This window comes from Dasypus novemcinctus, chromosome 17 (genome assembly GCF_030445035.2).
Source record: "Dasypus novemcinctus isolate mDasNov1 chromosome 17, mDasNov1.1.hap2, whole genome shotgun sequence".
NCBI classification, from domain to species: domain Eukaryota; kingdom Metazoa; phylum Chordata; class Mammalia; order Cingulata; family Dasypodidae; genus Dasypus; species Dasypus novemcinctus.
Window position 1 is genome coordinate 95,275,254 of NC_080689.1, and position 16,362 is coordinate 95,291,615.

Here is a 16,362-nt window from a genome sequence, read left to right on the forward strand (position 1 = left end):
TGGTTCAGAATCAGACCCTCACAGGTATAGTCAAGTGATTTTTAACTAGCCTGTCAAACTCACACAGCTTGGGTAGAACAATCTATTCAATGAAAGCTTCTGAAAGAATTGGACATCCACAACTGCAAGAAGGAAAGAGGACCCCTATCTCACACCTTATCCAAAAATTAATTCAAAATGGATCAAAAACTAAAACTAAAAGCAGGAACCATAAAACTTCTAGTAGAAATTGTCGGAAAATACCTTCAAGACCTGATATTAAGTGGTGAATTCTTAAGGAGATAAGAGAAGGACTGAGTGGACTACTGATGTTTAATGTAGGTAGAAGTTTTAATTAGCTTTACTGTAAAAATGTGGAAATGTATAAAATGAATAATGGGAAGCAGACTTGGCCCAGTGGATAGGGCGTCCATCTACGACATGGGAGTTTCGTGGTTCAAACCCCAGGCCTCCTTGACCCTTGTGGAGCTGGCCCATGTGCAGTGCTGATGCACGCAAGGAGTGCTGTGCCATGCAGGGGTGCCCCCCACGTAGGGGAGCCCCACACGCAAGGAGTGCCCCCTGTAAGGAGAGCTTCCCAGCATGAAAGAAAGTGCAGCTCGCCCAGGAATGGTGCCACACACAAGAAAAGCTGACCCAGCAAGATGACACAACAAAAAGAAACACAGATTCCCAGGCTGCTGACAAAAACAGAAGTGGACAAAAAGATTTACACACAGCAAATGGACACAGAGAACAGACAACTGGCGTGGGTGGGGGGAAGGGGAGAGAAATAAATAAAAATAAATCTTTAAAAAAATGAATGATACCACACAGTAACAGCTAGTTGATAAATGGGGATATCACTGAAAATGTTAGTCTAGTTATGTAAATGCCAATTGACAGAATGCTAGAGAATAATCTCAGAACTGGATAGTACAGTAAACCAAGAGGTGGATGCGAATTGTGGTTGATGGTGCAGATGCAAGAGTGTCCTTTGTTAGCCAGAGCAGATGTACGTCACTAGTGCAGGGTGTTGGGAATATGGATAAGCATGGGAATAATACAGTTGGAGTGACCTATGGATTGTGATTAGTAGTAATAATATAATATTCTTGTATCTATGGGAAAGATGTCCTGTGCTGATACTGAGGCAATGTGGAAAATGCGAGCCAAATGTGCGCTATGGACATGGCAACAATCAGATGATATTATTTCATCTATAGCAAATGACACACCGCATTGGGTGTGTTGATGGAGGGGTGTTGGTTTGGAATTCTGCACAGGTGCATGATTGTTTTATAAGTTTACAAGTTCTGTCATATAAAAATATATTTATAAAATAATAAGGGTGGTTTTGGGGTAAAACACACCAAATGTAATATAAGGACTATGAATAACAGTATGATTTTGACAATAGTCTTTCATAATTTGTATGAAATGTCTCATGACAATGCAAGGTGTTGGTGGAGGATCGATATATTGAACCCCTGTACGACGTTATGCATGTTTTTTTAATAAGTTCACAACTTTTACTATACACTTTATTTATGTTCATATATAAATGATAAGGTAATAATAGGATTGGTTAGGGGAAATACTTTGTTTAATAATAATATTTTGATAATGATCCTTAATTATTAGTTAAAAAGGTTTAAAAACAATGCAAGTTATTGGTGGTAGGATGAGATATTATATATGTTTGATGCTATATATATTTGTTTTCTAAGTTCACAACTATTATACACTTATTGTTTATGTATGTTTATGTATGAGTGATACATTTCGATAAATTTTAAAAAATACCATCAAACCTGGGAAACATGTATTTTCTATGCATCAGGTTCAGCTCATAGCATTTATTTTTGTATTGGCTCATTTTGCCTCACAACATCCCTACCTAATAGGTACAATCATTATATCCATTTTATATCTGAGAAAACCTTGCCACTGAAAGGCTAAGTAATTTACTTGAGGACACAGGGCAGAATGAGTAAGAGATATACAAAAGAATAACTAAATTGTTACTTGAGGGAAAAGGGTTATGGGGAAATTTTCACATATTTATACGTAGGATTAGAAAATTGTGGAATGACCTTTAAATGGAAGAGAATGACAGAGAGAGATAATATTCTATGTTTTAAAATTTTCTTTTCTTTTCCAAAGTAAAGGTAGAAAGGAGCAAAGGCATTGAGTGAGGCCTGTAAAAGTACACTCAGCAGGCCCTGAGCAGAAGCACCTGCCTGGACAGAAGGTCTAGTAGTTAAGGAGGGAGAGTGACTGACAAGATCTCCAGAGGAGAGTCTGAACCTGTGTGGCCAGGATTATACCTTTATATCATATTTGGAGGACAATAGCAGGGACCAGAGGAAAGGAAGGAGAATGAGAGGAGCCAAATAGGGAAGTTGAAAGATAATAATAATGGAATTGGTTAGGGGGAAAATACTTTGTTTGTAGTAATATTTTGACAATGCTCTTTTATCATTAGCTAAAAAGGTTTAAAAACAATGCAAGTTATTGGTGGTAGGGTGAGATGTTATATATGTTTGTTTGATGTTATATGATTGTTTTGTAAGTTCACAACTATTATACATTTATTGCTTATGTATGTTTATGTATGAGTGATATATTTCAATAAAAATTTTTAAAAAAAGAAGGCACGGCAAAGAGGTAGTTGGTCTATCAGGGTATAAAACACTCTGGATCAGGGCTTTTATTTCCTTTTTTGGAATCTGAAAATAACCATTCAAAGAAGCAAGAAATACTCAGCCAGGTGGTAAAAGACATGTGGTCTAGTAAACTGAAAGTCAGTCTGATAGCCAGCCAACAGACATGAGAAGGAAATGAAAGACCATTATGCCTCCACAGTCAGTACTAAAGGTGTAGTGGAAGCAGAGAGGATTCAATGGTCTTGTATTGAAGACTAGGACTGAGAACTTTCTGAGAAGAAGGGTTTTAACACCAGCCAGGCCACATGGACTTTTGTCAAATGTCAAGCCCAGAGTAGAGGCTTCTAGTATATTTTTATACAAGAGACACACATGGTATGGCCAGGAGTGCTTTAGGAGTCAAAAAGACTTCCTTTGTTAGTTTTTTAGGGTTTAGCCATTTGTTTGAATACCAGCTAAGCTTGAACTTGTATATTGCTCACATTCCAGGTAAGTTTGAATTAACATTTCACCCACATTTGCCTGTATGTAACTTTGAATGCACGTTCAGTCTACTTTCTTTCTGAATATTTAAAGCCTATAGGTTCAGTGTTACTTAATTAGCTTTCTAGAAACTAGGCACACTTGGATACAGAATTAGATAACTTTGAATTCATGCACAGGATATATTAAAGGGATCTGCCAGATAACTGTAAACCAAGAGAAAGCCCAGTCAAATAATCTGTTGCCCTTATTAGCAGGCTGAACATGTAATAAAAAATATCAACACCTTAACATTTATGCAATTTGATTTTGGGCATGGTACATTACATGGCAGTAGCTAACTGATACATTATCTTCTTTTTAATTGCTATTCATTCTTTTTTTCAAAAAAAATATATATTGGATTTAATAGCAGTATAAAATAATTTTATAAGAATATTTATTTCAATCATTCTTCTATTGTAAGGCACTTATTTTTATTTTCATGACTGTAGGAAATGTAATTGTATGCCTGAAAAAGACCCAGAAATCAACTTAAGACTCTAATTTTCAAGAAAGTTCAGCAAAATTGACCAATTTAACCAATTTTATCAATCGTAATTTTTCAAAACAAATATCTTGAAAACATAAATTGATTTTGTAAAAGAATACATGCATCTGTAAATGTGTAATTTTAGAACTTAATTGAATCTTATAAATATGAGGACTAAACCTACATGGAATACTTTCATGTTTTGGATAGATGAAGATGCAGTGCACACATTTTATACATATCTCTGTCTATTCTGATTTTTAGATCGATATTTGAATCCCCTTTGGACATCCCAAAGACATCTCTGCACATATAAAACAAGACATCTGTATTCCCCTCAACACAGACGTTATCCCCAGAAATGACTCACCAAATACTCGCAAGTCACCCGTAGCAATGTCCTTGAAGTCCACTGTTTCTAAAATCATGAATGAAGTGATTAGCAGACCTGAAGTGTGAAACCTCCTTCTACTGGTAATAGGTAAAATGGCTTCAACTCCCAAATCTGATAGAGCAGGTCGTTCGTTGATTCCTTCCCAAAATCACTGATATTTATAGAATCATGCAAAGAAAAATATCATGAACACTTCCAGGCATAGGACAGTAAATTATGAACGAGTAAAACAGATCCCTTGACTTCATAAAGGATTCATTTTACTGAGAGAGGCAGCAGTGCGGCCACTACTAACCTGCTTCTCTGAGATTTCCTCCCCTGTAGCAATGCTGTTACCCAGGACAAGCAGGGCAATGTGAACCCAAGTCAATTCCAGTATCAGTTTGGGCCAGCTTAACAATTTTATAGATAACTAAATTCTTCGTCTCTCATGAGACTCCAGAGAAACCTCCCTAATACTCACAAGTCATTTCCCTTTGTGTAAAGTGTCCTATGGCATGTATTGCTGCAATTCTAAATAAGAAGAAGTTAATTTTTCTGACGTTTGTCTCCTCAAGAGCCCATGGCCTTAGGAGGTGGTCCCCTCTCCCATCACTCAGGAATGGTGCTGAACAGACCCACATCAGCAGGGAAGGCATTCCTTCTCATCAACACTCCTGTTCTTGGTCCACCACATATTTGGGTTTGGAAGATACAAATAATTTCTCCAGATTTGCCCTCTATACGTGTTTTATTTTCCTGCTCTTACATGAGCTACATTTAATATACATACATAAATTTACTTATTTGACTTCAATTTCTAATATACATTGGTAGATTTCCTGCTTCAATATAATATTATCCCCATCCCATTCTTACACACATTCAAAAATTTATCGTCATGGATGAGTGATAAAACAAGAGGTGTCATGCAGAGTAACTGGCCCAGAGGGGTCCACATAAAATGTGGGATAGGGAAAGGTTCCCTTTGAGTAGGGGACAGTTGGCCTCATGCATGAATGAGGAGGGGGCTGGCATCCAAAGATCAGGGAAGAGCACTTCAGACAATGAACAGGACCTGGGAGACGATGGAGTCAATGTTTAAGAAATACTAACGAAACCGTATAAAAGCAGACAAGGACCAGATCCGAGGGAATCGTTAATTGGATGATAGTTTGAGGTTTAGGTTAAGTGCTGTGAGATTACATGGAAAAATATTTAGAATTAATTCTTGATTTTATAAGATACTTCTGGGTCATTTTACATGCAATAACACACTGTGGGTGCAGAATATGTGGAAGTTGTTTTGTTTCAGCGCCAGCTAGGATTTTAGCTCTTCTATCCTGTCCTTCTTTGAAAGTTAATCATTTTAAAAGTGAAAATTTCCTATGCTTCCCAGTGCCAAAGATTCGATGAGACCCGATGGATCTTTTGTAAATGTTTTTTTAAAATGTATTGTGGTAAGCAGAATTCTAATAAGCCTTGACCACTCCTGCCCCCTGGTACATCCACATGTTCTCTCAACTGTTGAAACTCTAATTCAGTTCCTGCTGTGCTGTGATTTGACATCTATCATTAAATATGTTGACTTTAAGAAGGAGTGTCTATTTTATTATGCTGTTCTGGTCAGAGACAAAATGCTCAGTTAGATACATAGATGAGTGTGATTTGAAGTGGAAGAATATATCCAAAGTAGGTTGAGGAGAACGGGGTCCATATGACAAGAGATGTGGGCAGGCTCTAGGAGATGAAAGCTGATAGTCAGCAAGGACATGGGATCTCAGCTCTACCACCTGAGGATCTGATTCTGCCACACCCCATGAGCTTGGAAGAGAACTCTGTGCTCTGGAGAGAATGTAGCCCTATTGACTCTATGAATTTAGCCTTGTATCAAGCTGAGAAGAGAACTGTCCACACTGTACCCAGGCTCCTGATCTATATAACTCTGACCTAATGAATTGCTAATTAGACATAAATGTTAGAAAAATAATATATGTAACTATATGTGTATAAATGTATCAAAATGAAGCACATGCTAAAAGAGAAATCATGATTCCAGATAGAAGAATTATCATCCCATTTACCTCATGACTGAACGTTGCTTCACTTGTCCCTTCTCATACACATGGTGTGCTTTATTCCCTTTCACCACAGATGATTTCCTCATGTGTTACCATATCCACAGGGTCAGGGCTGAATACTGTGCTATGAAAATACAGGTAAGAACAGAACTAGCTTTGAAGGTGGTCAGGATCTGTCCCCTCTGGTTTACATGACCATGTTTTCTTACAACTGAAGAAATTCTAATCAGGGCTGTTGGTAAGAGGGCAGAGAACTGGGGACATCCCAGGTAGACCTGAACCATGCTGCTGTCTTCATATTTGCTTAAGACCCTGGAATTTTTCAGATCCCTAAATGTGGGTGATTCCTTCTACATGGGAATGTTGTTGTTTTGTCTTGATCTAAGAAATAAAATGTCTTATTCTTCCATTACTTTTATAATGAATAATTTTAAGTGTTTGATTTAATATTGTATACTCCTGTTGTTAAAATGACCAAAAATATCTTAATTATAGATAAAACGAACTTGGCTAGTATCTTTGCTGGGCACAGCTCACACCACCCCATGCCCTTAACCTGGGAGTATACTCAGTAAGGGTGCCTCTGTTGCAGACATAAAATCAGACTGAGCAATATATAGAGGCCAATTTACTTATAGTCAGATTAAAAATGCTTCATGTTTCTCAAATAATTCTATATATATATATTATACAGAATTGTTATTCCCCATTATAGCTACAGGGCCCCAAGAATTGTGCTCAAATAGCTAGGGCATGAATGAATGAATGTAATGGGTCAGCAAATTGTTAGTGTAAAGACAAAATTAATCATGAATCTTGAAATAATGAAATTTGTTGACAAATTCAGAATATAACATATTATATAATTCCTTACAATGTGAGAATTGCATTAGCAGTGAAAATGACATTATTCTGTAAATGGCACACAATATTCCTGCAACAAATTCATGGAACCTAAGGTAACAATGTGTCCAGAATTTCATCCTTGAGCTGGAAAATAATATTAGTAGAAAAGATGCTTAAATTCAAATACCATCTGAGGTTTAATTATTATATATGAATGAATGCACCATGGTGACATGAAATGTTAACATTTGGGGAAACTGAAGTATGGCAAATGGAAACTCTGTATTACCTCTGCAAATTTCTATAAATCTAGTAAAATTCAAAACTAAATTTTATTTTAAAAAACACAGGTCAATATATTTATAAAACTGATAGAACACTGGATGGACCATGCTCTTTTGACACCTAATTTTCCATTGCTTATTCCAAACACTCCTCCTCAAAAAAGATACTTTCATTGAGAAAGTTTATGATACAAATCTAGAAAATGGGCAACAATTCCTCTCACGAATTCTGTGGTTTCCAAACTCTTGCCATTCAACATAATTGAAGGAATATTTACTTTAATTGTCAGCCCAAGTATTTCAAAATAGTATAATGGAATTTCAAAATTAAATATTGCTGGAGTTCTTGATTTTAATTATTTCAATTACTGCCTTTAAGAATTGAAATAATTCCTTCACAAAAAATTTTTTTTCCACATTGCAATTCATGAAAAAATGAAAATACGGCCTTTGTGGCATATCATTGTATAATTAGAATAAAGAATTCCCATTGTCACTTTCAAACAATTTTATTGATTAACAATAAGACAGTCAAAAATTCATCCAAAGTGCGCAACTATTGGTATGTGGTTTAATTATGTAGCTGTGAGTTCATCACTTTATCTTTATTAGAGCATATTTATTATTTCAGTAGTAATATTAAGTCAAAAAACAGAAAAACAAACAAACGACAATTCCTTACCCTTCAATCTCTCTCTGTTTCCGCTGCTGTACATGCTACTTCTGGCTATTCTTGCAAAATTTTTTATTTGTTTTATAAGGAGTTTCATTGAAATATATTCACATAAATTGTGATCTATCCTAAACGTATAATCAACAGCTTTGAGTATAACCACAATTTTGTACATTCATAATCTTAAATAAGTGGGAATTTCATTACTCCAAAAAGAAAGTCTCCCCACCCCTTAGCATTCCTTCCTAAGCCCTACATACCCACTAATCTACTTTCATCTTTATAAATCAACTATATTTACATTTTGTATAACGCCATAATGTAATATGTAATACTCTGTGTCTGGTCTCCTTCATTTAGTATAATGTCTTTTATTGGTCTAATATTAACATTTTGTAGTAAGAAATTACTTTTGTTCACAATCAAAGAAAAATGATCTTACATATGCAATTTTACATTATTCTTACTTAACATAACATATTTGGTCCATAATAGTGCAGTCACACAGTACTTGTCCTTTTGTGTCTGGCTTGCCTCATGAAACATAACGACCCCCGGGTTCATCCATGTTGTCATTTGTTCCACCACTTCATTTCTTCTTACTGCCGTATAATATTCCATCGTGTGTTTACTCCACCAATTGCTTTATTTTTAAAGATTTATTTATTTATTTAATTCCCCTCCCCTCCCCCGGTTGTCTGTTCTCTGTGTCTGTTTGCTGCCGTCTTGTTTCTTTGTCCGCTTCTGTTGTCATCAGCGGCAGGGGAAGTGTGGGCGGGGCCATTCCTGGGCAGGCTGCACTTTCTTTCGCGCTGGGCGGCTCTCCTTACGGGGTGCACTCCTTGCTCACAGGGCTCCCCTACGCGGGGGACACTCCTGCGCGGCACGGCACTCCTTGCGTGCATCAGCACTGCGCATGGGCCAGCTCCACACGGGTCAAGGAGGCCCGGGGTTTGAACCGCGGCCCTCCCATGTGGTAGACGGATGCCCTAACCACTGGGCCAAGTCCGTTTCCCTCCACCAATTGTTTATCCATTCATAAACCGGCTTTTTTTGCTGGCTCTTGATGCTGCTATGAACACCAGTGTGCAGATGTCTATTCATGTCACTGCTCTCAGTTCTTCTGGGTATTTAACTAGCAGTGGTATGGCCGAGTCCCATGGCAAGTATACATTCAACCGCCTTAGGAACTGAACTGTCACACAGTCACCACAGTGGCTGTACCATTCTACGTTCCCAGTAAGAGTGAAAAAGTGTTCCTATCTCTCCTCATCCTCTCCACAGTTTACAGTCTCCTGAATTTTAATATTTTATTGTACTTTAATTTGCACTTCCCTAATTGCTAGTGATACCGAACATAGTTTCATGTACTTCTTCACCATTTGTATTTCTTCTTTGGATAGTTGTCTTTTCAAGTCTTTCTCCAATTTTTTAACAAGATAGTTTGTCCTTGTACTGGTGAGTTATATAGTCTCTTTATATATCATGGATATTAAACGATTATCAGATGTGTGATAGTCAAATATTTTCTCCCATTGCTTCAATCACCTATAATATTGTCACAAAATTTAGAGAACTTTCTTACACATTACCACTTAGGCTGAAATATGTATGTGTTCAAAGGCTCAAAATTTTATGTAAATCGACACTTAATAGGCAGCAATGAGAAAAAGTGTCCATGGAATTATTTCATTTTTGTTACCTACATACATAAAATTTGCTGTTCAGGTTGATATCCATATACAAAAAAAAATGCTATTCTGTTATTCTGTGTGTATCTGTGTGTGTGCCTGAGTGTTCGTGTGTACAAATATGCAATATGTGAGTGTGTAGGATCACAATTCATCTGGGTGCCTGAAAAATGAAAGATTTTATTGCCTCACAGTTTTGAAGGCTGGAAAACTTAAATCAGGGTATTGGCAGGGCTGTACACCAGCTGCATTCTCTAGAATGAATCTATTCCATAACTGCCTCCTAGTTCTGGGGGTAGCAGCATAACTCCAATCTGCTTCTCCATGTTCACTTTACCTTCTCCCCTGTGGCTTTGTCTGTGAAATTTCTACCTTCTTATAAGGACAAGGAGAATATAGGAATGGGACCCCATCTTCTCCAGGGTGATCCCACTTTAATTTAACTAATTGAGCATTCAATGAACCTAGCTCCAAATAAAGGCATATTTGAGATGCTGGAACTTAGTAGGACTTCAACATATATTTGGGGTGACACATAAATAACTAGTTAATATAACATTTGTAATTTTTTCCATTGCAATGTCTTTTTCAATTAAGAGATTGTCACAGAATTTAAACATTTGTGAACAGTGATCGATTTATTGTTGCTACTCCCTAGATTTCATAATTTGTTGGGAAAATTATTTAACCACAATTGACTGTTGTGTAACCAAATTTGTTTTAAAAACAATCACAAAAATAAATTAGTCATCTTTAATATGGACGGATTTAATTTAATTTACAATAGTTTTCACTATATCAGCTATTTCACTATGACCAGAATGAATTTTCAAAAGTTTTCTGCAATATCATTAATTGCATTACAGAAATTAATTGCTTTTTTTGAAGAATGAGTTGCTAATATAAAATTGGTGTTATCTGTGAACAAAATTACTCTTCTATTAGTGGAGCAAGCATAAAAAATATCATTTCAATTATCTCTACAGAGAAACATAGAATCAAACTGAGCAAAATTATTTTATTAGAATATTTATCTAAATGAAAATTCATATCAAAGTGGCACATAAATGAACTTTCAACAGCTATACATAGTAAATTTGCCAGTTCCCATAGTCTTAAAATAAACACTTGCACATGAATTGGATGCTTGTGTTGTTTAACTGATTCATGTTTTCTTGATTTCATGGGCTCAGCTCTCCTGGCATACAGTAAGTAACAATTTTTTTTCATGTTACATAGTTCACATTTCAAATGCTTGAGAAAAATTCAGTATTTTTGAAACATGCACTTTCATTTTTTAATCCCATTCCTCACAAAAAGGTTTCTTATGAAAAAAGCAACTATTGCCAAACAATTAAATTCACAAAATTACACAATGCACTCAATGACAAAATGACTGTAGCAAGAGTCTTTGCACTGCCCTCTATTTATTCTATAGCAGGACTGCTGAGCTTCTCTACCCACAAATAGTTTACATACAATTAATGTGTAATTTCCTATATTTTTCAATATCCCCAATATTATGCATTTTTGTATCCCACAAAATTATATGTCCAAATCCTAACAGCAAGTTTCTGAATACTGAGATAAGTGCCAAAAGGACCCTGATAGGCTCTTATCAAATGATCCCAGTATCCTTAATAAAGAGGAGAATGAACACAGATGGACAGAGAGAGGGGAGACACCATGTGACCAGTGTGTTAGACAATGTCATAGACTGGCAGGAAGCCAAAGCCAGCAGTGAAGACAGTGTCAGGGAAATGATTCATGCCTACAGGTTTAAGGGGTAACATGGAACTACCCGTTCCAATATTTCAGACTTCTACTCTGAAGAACTGAGACTGTAAATCATTTGGCTGAAAGCACTGCTTGTGATAATTTTAAAAAATTTATTGAAGTATATCACTACATAAACCTACATAAATAAAAAGTGTACAGTAATAATTGTTGAACTTAAAAACAAACATATATAACATCATGCAGGACTCTCACACCTCACCCTAACACTAATACCTTGCATTGCTGTTAAAACTTTTAAATCAATGATTAAGGAGCATTGTCAAAATATTACTACTAACCTAAGTATTTTTCCCAACCCCTCTCTTATTATTATTCTCTTTATATCATTTATATATGAACATACATGAACAATAAGTGTATAGTAAATGTTGTGAACTTACAAAGCAAATACGCATAACATCATACTGGGGTCCCATCGTTAACCCTCCACCAACATCTTGCATTGTCATGACATGTTTGTTACAAATTATGAAAGAATGTTGTCAAAATCTTGTGACCAATTATAGTAAGGACTATATTTGGTATGCTTTCCCCCTACCCACTCTATTATTTTTTTAATGTATTTCTAAGACAGAAGTTGTAAACTTATAAAACAATCTTGCACATATGCAGAGTTCACAAAAACACCCCTCTATCAACATGCCACACCATTCTGGAACTTTTGTTACAAATAATATAATATCACCTGATTTTTACCATGTCCCTAGTATACACTTGGCACATATTTTCCTTACTGACCTATTATCAACACGGTGCATCTTTGGCACAGATGAAAGATTATTATATTATAATAACCACAGTACTTAGACCACTCCAATTGTATCTTTCCCATACTTCTCCACATTCCCACCATCCTGCAAAAGTGATGTACATTTGCTTTAGGTAACAAAGGACACTATTGCATCTGTACCATCAACCACAGTTCTCATCCACCTCTTGATTTACTGTGCTGTTCTGCTCCTAGAATATTCTCTAGCATTTGCACACTTAGAGTACCATTTACAGTCACATCCCCATTTAAAAACTAGCTGTTACTATGTGTTACTACCAACTCTATACATTTCCACACTTTTCCAGTAAAGCTGATTAAACTGCTACATACATTAAACATCAGTAGTCCATCTCAGTCCTCCTCTGATCTCCTTTAAGAATCCACAACCTCCCACCATGTTTTGAAGATATTTTCCTAAAATTTCTTTTAGAAGCTTTATGGTTCTTGCTCTTATTTTTAGGTTTTTGTTCCCCTTTGAGTTAATTTTTGGCTAAGGTGTGAAATAGGGGTCCTCTTTCCTTCTTTTGCCTATGAAAATCCAGTTCTTTCAGCACCATTTGTTGAATGGGCTGTTCTGCCCAAGCTGTGTGAGTTGGACAGGCTAGGATAAAACCACTTGACCATACATGTGAGGGTCTGTTTCTGAATCATCAGTTTGGTTCTATTGGTCTATGTGTTTGTCTTTATGTCAGTACAATGCAGATTTTACTGTTATGACTAGGTAATAAAATTTAAAGTCTAGAGAGGAGTGTTTGCTTATCCTTTTTGAGATGTTTCCAGCTCTTCTGAACCCCTTATCATTTTAAATAAATTTGATAATCTTGTTTTCAACTTTTAAAAAAGTGCTGGTGGAAATTTTATTGGGATTGCCTTGAATCTGTATATTAATTTGAGTAGAAGTGACATCTTAATAATATTTAGTATTCCAATGCATGACTGTGGAATGTTCTTGCAGTTATTTAAGACTTTTAAGAATTTCTTTTGACATTGAGTTGCAGTTTTCTGAATACAAGTGTTTTATATCATTGGTTAAGTTCATTCCTAACTATTTGAGTTTTATCTGTCATATTTTTTGGTCTTTATTTATTTTTTTAATGTTACATTAAAAATTTGAGATCCCCATATACCCCCCACCCCCTCATCTCCCTCCTCCTGCCATGACAACCTCCTCCATCGTCATGAGACATTCATTGCACTTGGTGAATTCATTTCTGGGAATCGCTGCACCTCATGGTCAATGGTCCACACCATAGCCCACACTCTCCCACAGTCCACACAGTGGGCCATGGGAGGACATACTGTGTCTGGTAACTGTCCCCGCAGCACCACCCAGGACAACTCCAAGTCCTGAAAATGCCCCCACATCACATCTCTTCCTCTCACTCCCTACCCCCAGCTATCTGTCATATTTTATTTTCACCACTCTTTCGACATTTTTAGTTACTTTTATTGATATAGTCTTCATTTCCAGACTCTTTTCTAGGCCTCTCTCACTTGTCTTTTCTTTTCAACTCCAGCACACACTTTAGAACTTCCTGAAAATCTGATCTCTTAATTAGAAATTTTCTGTTTCTGTTTATCTCTGAATATTCTAAACTCACCCTCATTTCTGAATAACAATCTTGCTGAATATAAGATTCTTGGCTGAAAATTTCTCTTGCAGTATCTTAAATATATGACACCTCTGTCTTCTTGCATTCATGGTTTCTGGTGAGAAATCAGCACGTAATCTTTTTGGATATCCCTTTTATATTATGCATTGCTTTTCTCTTGCTGTTCTCAGAATTCTTTCTTTGTGTTTAGTATTTGACATTCTGATTAGTGTGTGTCTTGAAGTTGGTCTATTTGCAGTTTTTTGGATGGGAGTACATATGGCCTTCAACAGGGTTGGGGAATTTCCTACCATTATGTCTTCATGTATTCCTTCTGCCTCTTTTCACTTCTCTTCTTCTTTTGGGACTCCCATGACAATGTACGTTTGCATGTCTTTTGCTGTCATTTAGTTTACTGAATCCTTGTTCAAATTTTCCATTCTTTTTTTCATCTGTTCTTTTGTATGTTCAAATTCAGAGGTCATTTCCTCAAGCTCACCAATCTTTTCTTCTACTTCTTCAAATCTGCTATTATATGATTCAGTGTTTGTTTTTAATTTCATTTGTTGTGCCTTTCATTTCCAAAGATGTGATATTTTTCTATGTATGCTTTCAAATTCTTCTTTCTGCTCATCCAATGTCTTCTTAATATCTTTAATCTCTTTAGGCATCTCATCAAATTTATTAAGGAAATTTGTTTGAACAACTAATCAGTTGTCTCAATGTCTTTTTGTCATATGGAGGCTTATCTTGTTCCTTTAACTGGTCCATATCTTCCTGTTTCTTGGTGTGGACTGCAAAATTTTTGTTGGTGTATTGGCACCTAGCTTACTGGAATATTTTTTCTGGGTGCAGTTTTTCTCTGTAGTTAAGGACTTCCTGCCATTTCTCCAATGCTGATTTTTTTAGTAGGGACCATGGATGTATTTGGTGCTATAAGCCGAGGAGGATCAAGCTACCTCATTACCCCAGGAACCGATGAAGTTTCTTCCAACTTTCTCCTTTGCCTGTGGTAGGGACAGTGTCAGAGCTGTGTGGAATAATCCACATCATGCAGGCCTAGACTGTAGTTGCCCATAGAGACTGATGAAGCTTCATGGCCCTTTCTCCCCACCCTGGGGCAAGAATGGAGTTGCAGGTGTGGGCAGCAGTCTATGCAGTCTGGGTCCAAGATGACCACAGTTGCCACGTTAGACTTCAGATTATTCAGTCTGTGCCAGGCAAATGCACCTGCAGTTACTGGGAAAAGTTGGTACTGGGCCCACCAGCCTCCTCCCTGCCAGAAGTGGGGCTGATGCCTTGGTTGGGGCTGCAGGCTGATCTAGATGAAATAAAGTGATTCCTACAGTCATGGTGATTTTTGGTAGCCTGACTTCCCCTCATGCTGGGGGCAGAGTCAAAACTGGCCTCTTTTCAACAAGCTCAAACTTTAGCTGTTCTTAGGGTTATGCTCAATCAAGCCAAACCCACCAATTAGTAGCTGAAATCGGTGGTCAACTATCTCCTCCTACACAGTTTTTGGGAAATGGATCTTCAAATTCCAGCCACAGAATAGCTCTTGGGGCAGCTTGTGCTGCTAAGATAGGATGATCACCAGCCTCTGTGGCTTGGCCAGTAATTTCCCTGGGAGACTGGTGCAGGTGCCCCAGCTTCCTCTCTGCTTGAGGTGGGGTGAGGGCTTATGTTAGAGCTGCAAGCCGATATGAATGGAAAGAATCTGGTCCCTACCAGCACTATGATTTTCAGTCTTTGCTGCTTCCTCTCATGCCAGGCACTGTTGGGAGTGGTCAATAGGAGTATACACTGAGTTCAGCAATGCTGGCAACATGGCCACCAGAGCAGAGCCCACTTCCTTGTTCTTCTCCCTCCCTGCTCCTTTGTTCTCCATTTCCCGCCACTGCCCAGACTGATAAGATAATGCACAGGCACAAGGCGCGAAACTAAGGTCTGCCTCCCACCCCGGCGACAGCAACAACCAATCCTTAGCCTCTACTACCTCACTCCCTGCTCGTCCCCCACCCGAAGGTATATATACTTTGCCCCCTTTAATAAAGTTGCAGTTTGATCAGAACCCTGTCTTGCTGTCATTCTTCGTGTCTCTTGTCCCACCATTCTTTCTCGGCAGGTTTCGGGTCTCCGTTGCCGTCCCGCGGGCCGGGGCAGTCTGGCGCCCAACGTGGGGCTCGACGATTCCCTGTAATCGAGAAAAGAATGTTGCTCCACCCAGGAAGGGAGTACTCCCAGCACATCAGCCGATGAAAGGCTCCCAGCGGCGGAAAGGGAACAGCTCTGCACCAACCCATAAATCCTTCAATCATTGGCGGTGGCCAAGCGGGTAAGCAAAATACTCTATTTCACTTCACTTCTTTGTAATTATGGGACAAGAAGAATCCTCACACTCATTATTTCTTTGCCAAGTAAAGGAGGCACTCAAGACACGAGGAGTTAAGGTTAAAAAGAAAAGTTTAACTGAGTTCTTTAAGTTTGTTATCAAAACCTGTCCATGGTTTCCTGAGGAGGGCACAATAGATGAAAAATGTTGGAACAGAGTAGGCAATTGTTTAACTGATTATTACAAAACCTTTGG